This window comes from Haemaphysalis longicornis, unplaced genomic scaffold (assembly GCF_048455015.1).
Source record: "Haemaphysalis longicornis isolate Haplotype H1 unplaced genomic scaffold, Haemaphysalis longicornis Haplotype H1 scaffold_3, whole genome shotgun sequence".
In the NCBI taxonomy this organism is placed as follows: domain Eukaryota; kingdom Metazoa; phylum Arthropoda; class Arachnida; order Ixodida; family Ixodidae; genus Haemaphysalis; species Haemaphysalis longicornis.
In genome coordinates, this window is record NW_027526335.1 from 140,639,798 (window position 1) to 140,657,972 (window position 18,175).

Below are 18,175 nucleotides of genomic sequence, written 5' to 3' on the forward strand. Positions count from 1 at the left end.
ATATGTGTTTTTTTTTGTACTTCAACAATACCATTGTAAACAACTGCAACGTGAAAGCTGCGGGAAAATTCCGGCGAGCGATTGGATTATGCACCATCCCTCTCTTAAAAAAGGCGCTTTCTTTTTAGCAGCACAGTAATTTCAGGTTGAGTTCCATCTGTGCCGACTGTTGCGGAAGTCTCGATGCTGCAAAGATGAGAGGAGGAAAATGCTACGCCCAGTAATTGGAAGGAAAGTAGCAAGAAGGCAAGGAAACGATGAACAGGTAGGGAAAGTGTATGGCGTGGCGCCAATATTGGAATGGGGATGCATCGCCGGGTACCGGCTTGACTAGTGACAACGTAAGCTGTGACGTGCAGGTGTTGTCACAGTTGAGAGAGACGGCGTTCACTGGCGGTATCAGTGTTCGATCTATTGGTGAGATGGGCAGACCTCAGAAAAGTCATGTTAAAGCTAGAGAACCCCACCAGCTCTACTGTTCCCCTTAGCTTTCGCGTCGAAATCGCGAACACGGACGGTTTTTTTACCTCGTATTACATACTTCAGGTGTCCTAATCCCTGAGTATAAGTTGGAGAAAGAACGGGTGTGTGGTCCCAGGCAAGACGCGTTAATCGCTTACACTTAAAACTGCAACCCTGCAGCGTAAACCGAACAAAAAATAACGTCTTGTTTATATGACTCTAAAACATTGTTATGAGCTCTCGCCCTGCACCAAATAAAACACAATTTTGTTTGCATGCAGCATAAAAACTATGGTTTTGTTGTTATGGGCGAAATATAAGGCATCCAAATAGCTTGAGGTAGTAATCGTTGAAAACTACCGCATGCTAAGCCAAAAAAATGTGCTCCCTTTCAAGAGCAAGCCACGGAATATATGGGCCTTGGAGGGTGCCGTCGCGAGTATAAATCCTGGCTTCAATTATTCTCAGCAATAAAAAGCTTGTTTTTTTGCTATGTTTGCAACACCAAGCAGCAGAATGGCAAAATGAGCCACAAATATAAAACAACGCGCAAGCGAAACTACCTAAGAAAACGCACACTCCCGCACCTACGATAAATGAATACCTGGAGCGTGCACTCAGCCCTTTTCATTTTGGGGAGAAAATGATAGATAGTTTAATACCAACTCAGCACGTTCTTTTGGTGCAATATTGAGGTGATATTTTACGCATAAACGTCTGCCTCACGAAAAAAAAACCTGAGTTCTATTTATGATTTTCGTTTCAAAACCGCTTCATATGCATGCAAATCACGCTGATGTTCCCCATTCCGCTCTCGTGTTTATTAAAGCGCGCGTCGGTAGATTCACCAACTTTCATTTTGATCGTTTTTTTTACGCGTGTCTTGTAGACGGCTAGAAAGCATTCCACACTATTGTGCTTTTACCAGCACTTGTGTGGTGGTGTGTTAAGACGGCAAAATGTTGTAGAAAACTTGTATTACTCTCATTATTCATCCTTCAAGACGAACGATTTAGTCTCCACGAGGAAGATGGAGCTATTGTTATGTTTTCACATCGTTTGTTGAACCTTAAGAGATACGTATATTTTGTGAGACTAAACCTGTTGGAAGTAATTTGAAATGCCCGTGCCCACCTACCCATCCGAAGAGTTTTTGTATCTCTTTCTTCACAAGAAGCTTACAACGGTAGCCATTAAATTGTTTCCGGAACGATTTTAGCATTGTGGTTCTCTCAGTTGTCTTTTACTTTATATCACCAATAACGGAATGTTGTTTCTTTTTATACTGCAATTTCTCATCCTGTTTAGAGGTTTACTTGGAGTAAACCACCCGCACGAGGAGATGTTTGTAGCAAACAGGCAAAAAACGATTACCAGTTGGTCTAACATTTTGTCCCACACAAACGAATTCCTTCTGGAATCTATTTTTTTTGCAAGAGAAATCAGTATAATGGGTGTATACTTTTATCACCTCGGTTAAACCAGGAATAAACGCAATCTGTATTATTGAATATTTCTTGGCGTTCAGTATATTGCTACTGTATTGTTCCCTACGCAACTTTAGAACATGATACAAAACCAAAAGTGACAACATGATAACGGATATTTCGGTTTTAGTTGTTTCTAACTACTGCACAAATTTATGTAATAATATACTGTTATATTATTGCCTACTTTTAAGCAATGTCCAAATGCTTGAACGATATTTTTTACAGAAATATTGGTACATAATTGCATTTAATTTCTTCACGATAGCTTCATTTTTGCTCTATAGGTTCAACAGGAGTTTGGCGAATTTTTTGCTGCTTTCCTTCGAATGGGAAACGTTTGTTTTCTTTCGAAAGGTGTAACTATATTTACCACTTGTGTATGAAACCATAGAACACCAATTCTGTATCAGTGTCAGTATCGCGAGTGCCTGTTAGCGTTTCGGCTAGCCACTATTGCTTTTAACTTCATGCCCACCATGGCTGTTGAAGGGCCCATGCGTTTGTAGGGACAAATATCCAAAGGTTTCCGGTGCAATTTCTGTAGCGGAGCCGTTTCACCACAAAAAAATATTGGCGTTATGAAATTATTCGGCCAGGAATCGTGCTTCGCCTGCAAAAAAGTAGCTCTCTTTGGCACCACTAAATTTAGCACGGCCTGTGAAAAGCCGCCTGATTATTTAGCTTCTGAAATACTAGAACATAAACATCAGCCTCGCACGAGAAAATACAAATAGATTTGGAACACTATAACACAGTGAAGCTGGCAATCGCAAGAACTTTCCAGTCACTATTATGCCGGGAGTCATAGCGACGTCAACGTCAAGGGAATCAGTGAAAGTCCTATTAGAGCATCGCCAGCAAAGAAACCCCGCAAATGAGCCGTCGCAGAAACTAGTAGACGAGAATAAGTTTAGTCTAGCAGTCGTCGGTGTGAGCTACAAGCTGGCCATGCTTCTGCTACCTTAGTATTCTGGGTGCATGCTCAGCAGCCAAATAAACGTCATTCGCATTGAGCTTTGCTGGCAATGACCTCCAAGTTATCTTTTACTGCCTCCATGGCCCATTAGGAACGCTTTATTGATGATATTTCTCTTTGTAGACGCTACCGGCGTGCTACAAGGTACAAGTCAGCGCATGGTTGCTGGAAGGTGGCTATGCAGCTCTTCACAGGGGCAAAATGAGGACCCCGGGTGCAATCAGCTGGCATTACCAACAACAGTAATCCTAACGACAATATATTGTCACGTGGATATATTTGTCAAGCCGCGATGCCCTGCTTGCGATGTGGGCGATCGCCGTGCAAAGTTCAATCCCCAGTTTGCGCTACGTTCCGTGCTTCTTGGCCAACCAGGTTTTTGAAGACGACGACATAAATGTGTGGGTCCACCGCTCGCGGGCCAGACTGATTCGGCCATCCCCCCTTGTGGGTACGTGCCAAAAAATTTGAAGACATCATCATCATCATCATCTTCGCTGAGCCTCGCCGTGCTGCCTCTACTCTTCGGTGTAGCGCTACGCCTAATAAATAGGTACATCACCATCCTGCTATCTACACCTCCGTCTACTAAGACGCAACAATATTGCTTGCCTCTACTGTGTCACACCACCAAGGTAGGTTCGCCTAAAGCAGCATCCATTACCTGCAACGAAATCACATTTTGAATTCTCTAGAAAAAAAAGATATCAATTAGAAGCATTCTCCTATTTGGATTTATGAAACACAGGATTGAGAGATACGGGTCGTATACTACAAACAAGCCGCTCGTTCACATAAATCTTTTTTCACAGCAAAAGTATTTCTTGGGGTTATTTTTTATCTTATATCCCCAATGTCGCGCTTGTCGCGTCGAAGTGACGTGTTTTGTATTGCCAGTTAAAAAAGGGGGGCTGTGTCCTGCATCTGACCCGGCTTGCTACGTAAGATGGGGCATGACTACAGCGATGAGGGCTGAATGTTGGACCTCACGGGTGCAACAGTGGGAGCAGAGACAAGAAACGTTGGAAACGAAATACAAGGAAAAGCTGCTAGCAAAGTTCGGACAGAAATATTTTTTGGAAACGAAATGTTAAGGGGAAATCTATAACCAAATTCAAAGTAAAGGGTGCAAAGAAAGAGAACACCAAACTAAAAAAGAAAGTATTAACATCACAGCGCCAAAGAGTACACATTTTGATGCACTTGCACTGTGTACGATCTGAAGAGATTTTTCCATTTCTCTCCGTTTATAGAACTCAGAGACCCTTGAGACTTCCCAAGGAACCAATCGTGCTGAGTAATAGTGGGCCGCAAGTAATCAGCCGCATTCGTTACATTTAAAAACTAAAAAAACCTTCCCATTTCAACATCTTCAAGGGATGTTTCTCCCAGTCTTAGGTAGTGAAAAACCCCAGAGATATGTTCACCTGTCGTCATTTTCCTGTCAGGCACCCACTTTGCTGAAACTATTACAAATTTTCTCTAAATCAGCACAGGACTCCTTCAGGCCATTATTTCGCAAGTACGTTATATATTTCTATTATTCGAGGAGAAGATATTTCCAGAAAAAAGACATTTTATGTCTTTATGGCAAGGGGTAAATGTGTTTCCCACGAGGAGACAGTACACATAAAGAAAAGTATGGTGTTGGCACAACACCTATTCAGCAGAAGGCGTGGGTCAAACTTCATGTAACCGCCCATATGCTCGCCCCTGGCCAATTCCAATATGTATATTTTACAAGTACTAAAGCGCACAGGTGACAGAACACGCTGAGCAGTGAAACCACCATCGAATTAAACTTCACTGACTTTTTATTAGCTAAACTGCATTGTTGATATCATCTTCCTCACTGTACTGACGTTTTATTTGTCATCAGGTCGGTGACCGGTTGACAAAGATTTGACGTTGGCGTCTGTATTTTAGACATTTTCATTCTTCTGGAGATTTATTTCAGTATTATTATACCACGGGTGAAGTTCGGAATGCCAATTCTCAGAGAGAAGCTCATGGAGAGTGCAGGCATTTACAAAGCCAAGTTGCTTAGCGTTTTCTCGAGGCTGTGTATTTTGATTTCATTGGGCGAAGAGTACTTACAATAGATGCGACCCCAACGGCAACATAACTGCAATACCATGGCGACAAAAGCCATCGTTGTAGTTTGTTCAGGACCATTACCCACGTCGGGGCTTATATGACGCATTGAGGCGCACATTCACATGCATCAGAAGGCGAAGAAAAAATTTGCGCCTGCCACAGAATGTTGAAGCGTTGTTACAGGTCTGACGTGGGCAACACCGCACAGGGCTTTGACCAATGAACGACGATAACGGTGAAGTGGCGGGCGTGCATCTTCCGCGAGCTACGTCATGGCCTCCAGGTGCATAGGGTAAACTAATAACTCCACCCCATATCATCGTTGGTCTTATCATTTCAATTTCGCACCTTAACAGTAACATCCAGGTATACCAAGGCCTTAAGCGTATCACTTGCGCGGAAATATTATCCCTGTTCTTACCAACAAAAATGGTGGTGCTGAATTGAACGAAATAATACCCTCCATACTAGGAGAACATAGAATGATTTCTTACTTGTAGGCCTCTTGATCAATAGAAAAGATCTCAGATAATAGTAATAAACAAAGCAGGACCGGTGGTCTAAATACTTGCGAAGTAAATAGAAATAAGCTCATTGCACAAGCCGCCCTTGAAGATGAAAAGCAACAAGAAAAGCCGAGAGGTAAAATCAAGCCTTCTCCGCCCTCTTCCGTAGAACCGTCAGGTCACCAACAGTTGGTTGCCACTATGAGAACAGATAAAACCCCTTCCGTAGAACCGTCATGATACAAAAGTTGGCTGGCGCTGTGAGGAAAGATAACTGCATTTTATCAGAGCCTATTCATCGAAGTACAAGCATTGCGGGAGACCCATTCATAGTGTAATATTATATAAGTACCTATGTAAGTGACGTATTTGACACTTCAACTCATGCGAAACAAAGGTCAGCACGACGGTAGGCCTTGTTTGGTACGATGTTGTAACGAATAAAGAAAGTGCAGGGACAAGAAATGGCGATAGGGGATGTAAAGTCGTAGAGAAATGAAACGCGATAACGAAATAAGGAACCAGAGCACCCAAATAACGGGATTCCTTTCCATGCAAGTGAAATTGACGGGTGGCATAATTATAGTCACCAAGGTGGGAAATGTAGCTTTCCAAATATTAAAACAGCGCGCCTTTATTCGTCCTCTACGCGCAGCGTTTTTTAATTGCGCGTGTTCCTGCTCACATTTTCGTGTTCGCATTTCATTTGTTCATGAGTGCAGGGTATTGGCCACGCCACTACATGCCAAATTCGGAACAGCTTTCTGGATAATTGTATTGATAATGCGTAGACAGACCGCTGTGCGCACGAAGCATGTGCAGCCGCCATTATAAATAATTGGAACAAGGATTTGCAAGTATTACGATATATTTCATGTGCGAGCTAGATGTCAACCTGTACTGGTTTACAGGAAGCTTTTTCTGTTAGAAAAGACGCCTTTAAACACGCAGCAATGCAGCCAGGCAGTTTCCGGAAAAAGAGATTCCTTGAAATTTACAATACCGGGTAAGAATGGCTTATGACGGCACCTGTACTGTGCATATTCAACGGGTGCGAATGACTAGCGTCTCAAAACATGCCGGTAGCAGAGATAACACCGTTTTTTTATGGCTGGAACGTGTTTTGTGTTTTGTGTCAGTGTTAAGACGTAAGAGCAAAAGTTGTGCTAGGCGGAGTTACTATGGCTATGATTGTATGTAGTGCAGATGCCCGGGATAAGTCTCTTGGCGCGAACGTCTCCCCGGAGCGCGAGACATTGGAAACGAACGCCCTAGTGCAGCTAATTGCATGCAGTCGCCAATAAAGCCTCACGCATTTCAAAACATAATCTCCGATGCGTTCCTAAGTGCCAGCGTTCGCCTGTTTGCGTTTTTTGTATACCAGCTGGGCTGTTTAAGAACTTGGTTTTGGCGTCCATATGATGACAAATACAAAGAAAGTGCCGACCGCGAAATTCTAAGAGAAGAAAAATCCGGAAATGGTGCGCTGTATCAAGGTAACGCCATATACAAGAAGAGAACGAGCAGAATAGTCAATTGCTCGTGCTTATATGGCGGCCTAAAAAACCATTCTTTCATGGCAATGGTCCGTGTCTTCCCTTCTGCCACCGCGTTACCTGTTTCGCCCCTACTTCGTCATGGTTGCGGGAAGCGGTAGGGCCCCAGTGTTACTGCTTTACAAAAACAACAGCGATGAGTTGCCGTTTCCGGGGATATACCAATGTCAGGCCAGTAAGTTCAAACGCATTCGAAAGCCCGCTTTGGCATGCGCAACGAGGGTCACTACTTCGCAATTCTTAGAGCGGGAGCGGGTCGAGGAGCGAGTTCAAGTCCACAAGACTAACACAGAGCTCGAGGAAGTTCGTCCTAAGTAAGGCCGCCAGCTCTGCGGTTTCTCCAACTTTGCGTCACTAATGCAAGCTGCGCCTATTTTTGCTTGTATCAACAAAGTAAAAGTGTGGGCTTGTATCTGTGTGTATTTCTTAAGAATGGCTACATCAACCCTAAAATTAAATACATTATCCTAATGCCGTCACGTGTCCAGAGCTCGCTTGCTAACACCTGACTCTTCCTTGTCCCGCCGCCACACTGTAGTAAGGCGCCAACTTTGAACTACCGTTCTTTCTGTCGCTCTAATACCATGAGCTTCGCTCTAACTAATGTACTCTTTGTCGTCAATACGTAAACCTATCATATTGTTCGTTTTTGCGCAGACAAACTGCTACAATCATTTTAAAAGCACCCCATTTTATTCCAATTCACGAACGGAGAGCAGTGGGTTGCCGGGCTGCTCACAACAGACCGTCTGACGCAGGCGTTATGCGCCCACGGGGTTGAAGGCGCCACGGAGACCTATATAAATCATGCAATCGCCAGAAGGACATTGAAGTTGACGTAAAAATGGTCCGATTCTTAAAAGCAAATGTTTGTCCTTATCTGATACGTTTTACCTAAATTTTCTCACCTGTAGGTCACTTGCCAGGCTGCTTCGCTTGTAATCCACGTTCGCAGAGGAGACTGACTAATTATTGTAATAATATCCTTTCAATTATTCAATAAGGGCTGATATTAGGGCCGAGTGTGAAAGACGAAACACGTGGCCTCGCTCGTTTTGAAGGAATGACCCTTTTTGCTTACTTATGTTTGCTCTTTTCATGCCTGAACCACCGCACGATGATCGATTTAGGGAGTATTCTTTGCTTTTTCAATTTTGCACAGTTTCCAGAGCAAGCAACACCGACATTACTTTGCAGAAGTGAATATATTATACCAATTGTTGAAGGGTAAAAAATAAAAATTGTTGCGGCGCCATTCCCTATGTGTGTATAATTTCATGGCATTTCTTGGCATGTGCATAATTTTCCTGCGTACCGGAAATCACGCAGTAAAAAAGATAGTGAATCAGGCTAATTAGCTCATTAGGGACATCAATCTTGAGGTTGACGAATACAAAAACGCACTCGCGCAGGAAAAAAATGTTCCATAGGCGGCTGGTGCAAAACTTCCCCCTAATTTAGTATGATGTAGACAATAGGCGCCCGGGAGTCCACTGAAGCGAACGCCTTTTTATGCTTTACGTACTGATCTGAGGACAGAACGGTTTGTAGTAATTTTTAGCCCTGTCAGAGGCTCCTATACTCACAGAAAGTAAAAAAAAAGGTCGTCCAGCACACCAAAGGGAGGTCCAACATGTGAAGTCGCTACAAGAGCTGTTTTGTTGGGGCTTGTTCTTTTGCCTGCGGGAAGAAAATCCGCTGACAACTTTACCCTTTGAAGACTCGCATTTTTAAGTTGCCCTTTTCTTGTCACCGGACACGCACGGGCACAAAATGAAGGTTCAAAATGTAAGAGCACTCAAAGTTCAACTCGGCTGTGCTTATCGCTCGCATAACAAATACTTCAGCTATACACCGGCCTAACTCCTAATACTAAGGCTCGGTTTTGTCCGCAGGAGTGATTTTGCAGAGGGCAAAAGACAGCCTCGTGAAGATACTATGAACTCCTGCCAACAGTCACTGCCAGAAAGGTTGAAAAGCACAGTAAATTCTCAGTGAATACTAATCGCACTACAGTTGATCCTCCTTGCAGCGAATGCTGATATGGCGATTATTCGGCTATGGCAAATTAAATACGAACTTTGTTTGGCCACGCTTTAGTTCAGTGACGTTTATTCTTTTTCATAACAAAACCGAAACAGGAAGAGCCGCGCGATATCGGCTGAAACTAATAAATACTTAGTCAGAGAGATACTATAAACTCCAAAGCTAGCATAAAAAAGCAAAATGAAAAGTTGAACGATAACGCAACCATTTTTATAGTTTAAAAAGTAGAACAAATTTCGTATGTTCGGGGCAACAGCGCCTTTAACTGGTTCGAAATGAGAATGCAGGGCTGTTTTGTGAAACAAGCTTTGTTCTGTTGTAATTTCATGTTCTCAAGTTTCCGGCCCATTTTATTTAAAGTCACGCAAGGAGACAGGCAAGTATTACCCCGTTTACACTGGGTTTGAAGCCTAGAATAATGTATTTTTGTATTTAGGAATATTGCGCGTGCCAGGTGACGATTTGCTAGACCCGATTATTACCTGTACTGTTAAAACGAATATCCCATATAACGAACTAATTTCCTGCATTGATAATACTTCGTTATAACAAGGTTCGACTGCATCAGCTTTGCAGAGTTAGTGGGTCAGCCGCCTGATGGAGCAGTCATCTGCATCCTCGTCTATGTGGTGGTCTTCACAAGAAGCTCTGCTCAACTAGAGCAGTAAACCTAATGTGGCGGACAGAGCTCTGACGCGATCGCATGGGTTATTAGTCAGCGCATTCAGTATTGCTTATACGTAGTCGTAAAGTAAAAGAAACCACCATAGCCCCAAATCCAACAAAATAACGTAAGAATGAACTCCTGCTGGAGTGTACAGGGCTAGTTTAGGAGTGCATATTTTATTTATTTATTTATTTATTTATTTACAATACTGCCAGTCTCTACTAAAACCATAGCAGGTGGACACTAAAGTTTACAGTTACAAGAAACGCTTAACAGTTTAAGAATAGATAAATACGTAAACCTATTATCGGCAACTTTGAACTTTTCAAACAGCAGAAATTATGCACACCATACTCAAACTGCTACAAGTACATGCTCATTTTCATGAATGCATGAACAATGGTAATGTAACATTATTGATTTAAAAAAAAAACTTTTTTCTATTGTTTTTGACTTATTTATAGCCCAGTTACATAGTACTATATAGAACAACCACCCACAGAGACTGGGGTAGCATCAATAAATTAGTCGCTACTCTTAGCTTGATTCAAAATCTCATGCTGATTGTGATAAAGAGAGATGCACCTTTTATGCACAAAAGACCACGTATGTTGCACTGTATATTGCGTAAGGTCACTAATAATCCTACCTGGCGAAGAAAGTCAACCAACTACTGAGGTTTAAGGTAATCTAAAATTGAAGTCATCCCAGAACATTGAGGACTATCGTGGCTCACTCTTAAGAGAACTGTTTCTTTTCTTTGCAAATATTGATTATGACAGCATCATAGTTGCGGCTACTATGTACCGTTTTTCGCCGAGTCCAATTGGCTCCACACCACGCGTGTTCGACACAGATTGCAACGGTCTCATTCCCAGGAGAAACTTTCTTCGCTACATCTGAAACTATTTCTTCGTTCCTAGGAAAGCCGCTTTTTCCTTAGGACGAAAGCTTCACCGAGTTTTGCTGCACACAAACAAAAAAAAACTACAGAAACATAAAGAAATCAATGTTATTTAGAGATGGAGATGTAGGAAATGCATTTCATTCGCTCTTTGGTCTTTCTTTCTTCATTCTGTTCGTTCATACCGAAAGACATTAAGGAACAGTGGAGGCCGGTACGACAGCAAGTCATATTTCAATGTTTAGCGCCCGGCACGCAGCTGTGCACCAAGAAACATTTGTCAAGCGTCTCCGTCAGAATTTTCCTCAAATCGGCAACTTGCACGTTGGGTCATCGATTTCGCGTTTTCGGTTCCCTCTCGTCTAGTTCTGGTCGAAGCGCACTGAACGTGTCTTGCTTACGCCCGCTGTTCAGTTTTTGTTACCGTTGCCGTTGCTTCGTTACAAATCGACGACAAGCATACGACATGTGCGATCTTTTAATGTATTAGTTCCTGCTTTTCCGAGTACACGACGAGCAACAGAGATGTTGCGGCACCATTTGATGCAAAAAAAACCTTACAAAGTCCTCACGACAGGCAAGCGTATTTCAACGCACCGTACGGAAACCTCGTTTAAAATTCAGGTTGTAGCAATGCATGGCGATTTTCTTCACATCACGGGAAACGCTTTTGGGCCGCATGGGCTCCAGTTTTGATAAAGTGTTTCACTCACTCACTTCTGCGTTTTGTGTATAGGCATGTAGGGTGAACATTTTCACGTCTTCTGCACTCAGGCGCTGCTCGAGGGTTGTTGTGTTACACTATAAGAATAATAGGGCAAGTTGCCTGAATGCCTCAATTTAGGCAACACTCAAGTTTACGCCGACTTGACTCATTACTTTCCTGACCAACGGTGTGTTTCTTCAGTCCCGCAAATTATTTCTCGTGTATTGTAGATATCCATTTTTAAGCTGCCTATTAATATTGATGCTTACTTATCTCGCCCAAATCTTCACGCTGCAAATGTATTATTGCGGAAGGAATAGTTAGGGCACACCGAAAAGGTTTTCGCGACGCTCAATGCTAAAGCCGGCATTACAATATCCCTGGGGTCTGTAAAGCTTTCACTTACGCCGTATGCATCTGTGAAGGATCAAACAGTTGCGAGCTGAAATGCGTACCTAAGACGCGTCCGGGATCATAAACGAATGTTGCTGATTTTGAGATGATGAAGTCTGAACAAACAGATACTATTCCTCAAAAGATAGTGTTTTTTCTACACGCATGTAAACAACCCAAAGGTTTGCAGAGGAACTTATCATGTCGACAAGCCTCCGTTGGCGTAGAGGTGGTAGTAATCTCGTTCTTCGGGCCGTTTCCACAGCGCAAGATGACTGCCTTGATTCCATGATAACGGCAAGGTAAAACCGAAAAAAACGTTGTGTTTAGCACAGAAAGCGCAGCGAAAATATATAATGGTTATATTCACGAACGTACGAGGAACGTAGAAGTCTGTACGACAGGACACGTCTGGGAGCCACGCAATAAAAACCGAATAGATGACAAGGCCTCTGCCTTTATCGGCTAAAGTGTGTGCCTATATCATAAACGAAAATAAGCGTATGCTGCAACAGGATGACTAGTGCTTTTACATTTGATCCATCGTTGCATGCTCTGCTCTGTCACGACGTTCGGAAATAAAAATAAACTTTATGATCGAAAGGAGCACCCACGGTATTATCGAGATGGTTGCTACTGGAAAATTACGAAGCAGGTTACCCAACTTTGGTCGGAAGCGTTTGCTCCCTTCGCGAGCATTGAGACCTGCTGTGAACAAGCCAGTCATGGTCACGGCCAGCCTCATATTTGAAGACATGCCCTTGCTCGGCTATTCCCAGTGCTGAATTTGTTTTGGCATGTTTACATTTCTTTTTCATTTTTTTCTGATGCCACTGCACCGGCTTGCGCTGCATTTGATCCCCACATATCGAGGTGGTCATCTGCAATTCCTATACTGCGTATGGTCTTGCTCAGCCTGTCCTCGTCATATTTCGCGTGTTAATGCGTAACATTCTTTGCCGAGCCCCCCTACAGCCAAGACAATGTAACACTCTGCATTACCACAAAAATCAATACTTCGCGGAAGTAACAGATCACTTGTAATCGATATAATAGCGTAAATGGAGATAATTTATGCAACAAAACTTCGAAAACGTAACATTAGCAACCAGAGAAAAAGCTAAATCTTCTGCACTGAACACAAACAAACAAAAATGTCCGCAAAAGAACCTTCAGAATACGAATAAAAGAAATGAAGGATTCTCGTAGCCAGATTGCCAGAAATAGACGTCTGCTGACACAGCGCACGGTGATCCTTCGCCTTTCATTCGGACATTGTCCTGATTGCCCTATGTAAGCCATTTTGCAAGTAAGCCGGACCTTGTATCAATGCCAACAGGGCACTTCAAAAACTTGCGTACGTGCGCAACTCAATAACCAATATCTCTACTAGTGCGCATTTTCTTGGTCTCCAGCGCCTTATCTACAAGATTGCACATGCTTCTATGCTTATCTGGCGCAGAACAAACTAACTGTACTTCACGTCTGCCCCCTATACATGAATATACAGTATCACCACCGCACGTCTATCTGGTTTTTCACACGTCGATTCTTTTCTATAAACAACGGACATAACCGTTCTTGCAACAGAACCGACCAAAGACACCGGATAGCCACCTTTTCTGAGTCTGGCTGTTTGGATATCAAGGCTTTCGCCAGTGGCATGATTACACTACTTTTTTATCGCTTGCGGTAGGGAAGCTCTGGCTATGCCTTGCTTTACTAATTTACTATGCGCAGTATCAAAAAGGAGCAGCTTCTTTCCGAAGCTGGTTACCTGGTTACCGAAGATGGTTACCTGTGGGCAATTGAAACGTGAAATCCAACCCCTCACGCACTGCTTTAAACATGTCGAACACATTGTGGACAATGCCGTCAGTATCACCTCCAGGAGGCACACACACAAGGAAATCTAACCACACCAACCCTGAAACACACGGTCTCCCTCTGCCAAATAGATGTCGCGAAGAACAGGGGTAATGCAGGAGCCAATGCTAATGGCATCTTTTTCTACAAACAAGGAACCCTCAAACTCGATGTACATGGACCTTAGGTACAGTTCTACAGGCCGAGAAAATATCTGGTACTCATAGCGCATTCATTTTGAAACCTACCACATCCGTAGGCATCAATGCAATGTTTTACCGCTGCCATAGCGGCGTCCAGCGGTACTTTATAAAAAAGGTCCGAATCATCGATAGAGGAGCACGTGTCAGGTGCACATTCCTTTAGAAAATTGCCCACTTCATCGTACTTCTGACATCGAACAGGTCTTCCATGGGTAGTGTTGCTGGATGTCCTTGGGGGACCCTGGTGAGCGCCTTCTGCCACGTTGCCTTGTGCACTAGAATAGTGTGAAAAGGCTGAGCGTAATTGTGGGTCTTGATACTGAAAAATAATATAATAATAAAATAATAATAATAATGATACTGAAAAAATAAAATAATATTTCTCGAGCCGCCACGTGTTGTTTATAGACGCATGAAATATTTGGGCGACGTTCTCACAAAATCCAGCATCAGCCGACCCCAGACTACTGGTTGCATGCCCTATAACAAACAACGGTGTAAGGTATTCCCAGAAATGACCACCACACAGCGTGCCGCCAGCACAGCTTCAAACAATTATGTTAATGTAAAAGGGAACTTTACTGTGATTGCGCGAACATCGTATATCTGCTGGAATGTACCCTCTGCGGCAAACAATACATCGGCCAGACTGTAACACCCTTTCGGTTGAGGTTTAACAATCACCGCTCTCATGCAAAAACCTACCCTTATTTACCTCTATCAAAGCATGTTAATACTCCTGGTCATTCTTTTGAACAACTGAAGGCCACAATTCTTGAGTCTAGTTTCAAAACGCCTCACGATCGCGAGGTTTGTGAGCCCTACCTCATTTATAAGTTTCAGTCAGCGTCGTTTGTATAAATGAATGTTATGGGAAATCGACGTGTCTTTCCTACGATTGAAATTTCGGCTGCCTTTCTCAGGCTAGTGTTATGCCTGTTCATTTCTTTTCCTCGATAACATTGAGTTGGCTACGCCCATAGATGGTTATAGTTTTGTGCTAGCACCGCGTTTTTTAGCACAATTGCTTCACTAAACCAAATTTCACAAGCAAGTCTTGACATTATGTTCTGGGTAGAAGGCTACGGTACCATTGTTAGCTTTGACACTCTCACCTTGGAGGCAATTTGTGCACGCTAGCGTGTGTGATTGCTTTCATCTCCCCTTTCTATTTTGCATTGCGGTTTTCTAATATTCGTTGCTGACCGCCTCGGCGTTCCCTGAACTGGGACCATGCGCTGGCCAGATGCATACCACCCGGTGCCGCGTCATATGCGCGCACCTTCCTTGTGTTTTCTTTCTTTTCATGACATGTTTGACCATGCCTTTTTTCAATGTACACTCATTTCCTGTCGAAACTGTCGGTCCTACTGCTTTCAGGCGCGACCCTTGCCTCCCACCAACCGAAGCCAAGTGTCTTAAGTTTGAATCACCTGACCCTGATTCTTAGAACGGGTGTGTATTAGCAGATGTTCAACCTTTGTGTGCAGGCACATCTTCTGTGGACGTTCTTCATTCCGCGTGACTGATTTTTTTGCCGATGTCAAACACGTGCATGGGCATTATTTTATTTAGACAATACTGCATGCCAGGATCAGGCCCAAGTAGGAGTGGTAAAGTGATTACATAATATATCAGCAAAAATTAATTATACGATCTGTAAGAAATATCAACAAACATGACAGACAGAATCTTTTTTGACATATCTTGTTTTGACCCCTCCTTCACACCTGTTGCCGCGGGGGAGGAAGAGCATTACCTCGTTATTTTTTTCTCGTTGCTTCTTTTCTTGTTTGGCTTTTTTTCTCGTGTTCGTATCGAGCGTGACTGTGGGTTCTTGCTATCCTTTTTTAATTACTTTTTTTTCTCGCCTACCTCTGCCACTTCTCGAATTTTTTCCTGCCCACCAATGCTATTGTACACGCTATCTCTTCCCTTTCCCTGCCCTCGCCCTTGCTGCATTTTCTGTATATATATATATAACCCTGAAACCAACTTATTCTCTACTCTCAAGAAAGGAAGTCGTCTTCCTGAAACGTCAGTAAACTTTTATTTTCATTGTTATGTCTCTCTCGTTGGTCTCTGTCTCTACTTACCTTATATATATAAATATATATATATATATATGTGTGTGTCTATATATAAGACAGACATAAGAGTTGGCAGTCAAGAAAACCTCGAAAAGCAAAGGGGAGAATGTGGTAGTTTATTGAAACAGTTAAAGAGTTTGTAAGAAAGAAAGAAAGAGGAAAAAAAAAATGCCCGCCAGGCGGGATCGGAACCCACGACCTCCAGAATACCGGTCTGCTGCGATACCACTACGCTACCAACGGGGCTATTTCCCCACCACTTTCTCGGGTATTTATATAAGGGTATTTTTGTTTTCTGCACTTGGGGGTGGTAGCCAGTGCCACTCAGACTACTCGGGGTGAAGGGTACCTTATTTTTAACCCCCGGGCCGTGACGCGACTGTCTACGACATGTCGAGTGTGGTCGACCAGCGTTGAACCCTTTTGAGCTGCCGTTGACACCAAGACTGCAAAACAGAGACCCTCGCTAAGCATGTAGAGAATCAGAAATTGTGAAATAAGGGGCTCGGTGAAATAAGACAGAAAATAAGGTTTGGCCGTCAAGAAAACCTCGGAAAGCAAAGGGGAGGTTGTGATGGGTCATAGAAACAGATGAAGAATTTTTTGAGTCAGAAAGAAAGTCGTGAAAAAATTCCCGCCGGGACTGAATAGAATAGAAGTTCAACAATTCGCTTTGCTATGCTGCCCACAAAGCTCCACATGTCGCAGTGAAGTTAAGCTTGCATGCAGAACCGCGCTGGTATGTTGACGTCCTCATCAATAACCCGCAACGATGTGGGGCATCCTCTATGTTCTGTTAGGCGTTGGCTCGACGAGAAGGTTACTCGACGTCCACCGACGTCGATTACAGCGCTGCACACCTTTACAAGTTCATTCTTAAAATCAGGCCCTTGCAGCAATCGGCGAGGACCACAAAACTGCCGACGAAATCAGCGTCAAGATGTATTATGGCGGTGCCCTGCCCAACCGGGTTCACTATATGACCTCCAGCTGATAGAATCTGAAGCCTAGACCACGGCATCTTCCCTTTTTTTAACCGATCGGCGAGGGTCTGACTAATCGGGGAGTATCTGCACTGGTGTGAACATGAGAAAACACTTCATATCCATCGATACAAATGACAAGGTCGGCGCTTTCAGCTTCGGCGGAACACATTGTTGGGATATTTTACGGTTGAGACTTCGAAGATTTTTGATGGTCTTGCGAAGGTATGCTATGAGCAACCCTACAGACAGAGGTTGCTGGTTTTACGTTCGCCGCCCACGGCTTGGCTATCTGCCTCAAGGAATGCCTCTTATCATCCAACGGGTAAGTGGAACGTTCTTCGCTGGGAGTTAAACTGGCTTACGGTTCGGCGAAAGTCTCATCTCGCCGCAAAGAATTACTCGATAGCTGTGGATTCTTGCCCAAACCTATGGCGCGGAGCCGTGGGAGGAAGTCAGGGAAGCCCAAATTTACTGTACAGACAGCGGCGGTAGATATGGACTTCTTCAATATACTGAAAACGTAGTGGCGGGTTGTCGTTTGCGCGCCGGACATCAGACTTCCGCATTTGTCCTCCACCTGAATCTCTATTTGGGGCCGACGACGCCGTCTGGTGTGTCCTCCCTGAGGACAGAGATCGATCTGAGGCACCCGCCGGGGCACAGGAACAGTTGATACAGATGGCGGTCGAACTATAATCGGCACATAACCCGCCACTACGTTTTCAGTATATTGAAGAAGTTCATATCTACCGCCGCTGTCTGTACAGTAAATTTAGGCTTCCCTGACTTCCTCCCACGGCTCCGCGCCATAGGTTTGGGCAAGAATCCACAGCTATCGAGTAATTCTTTGCGGCGAGATGAGACTTTCGCCGAACCGTAAGCCAGTTTAACTCCCAGCGAAGAACGTTCCACTTACCCGTTGGATGATAAGAGGCATTCCTTGAGGCAGATAGCCAAGCCGTGGGCGGCGAACGTAAAACCAGCAACCTCTGTCTGTAGGGTTGCCCATAGCATCTGCTGTAGCATAGCATAGCATACCATAGCATAGCATCTGCTGTCTGTAGGGTTGCTCATAGAAGGGTTGCACCTGAATCTCTATTTGGGGCCGACGACTCCGTCTGGTGTGCCCTCCCTGAGGACAGAGATCGATCTGAGGCACCCGCAGGGGCACAGGAACAGTTGATACAGATGGCGGTCGAACTATAATCGGCACATAACTTAGTTGGT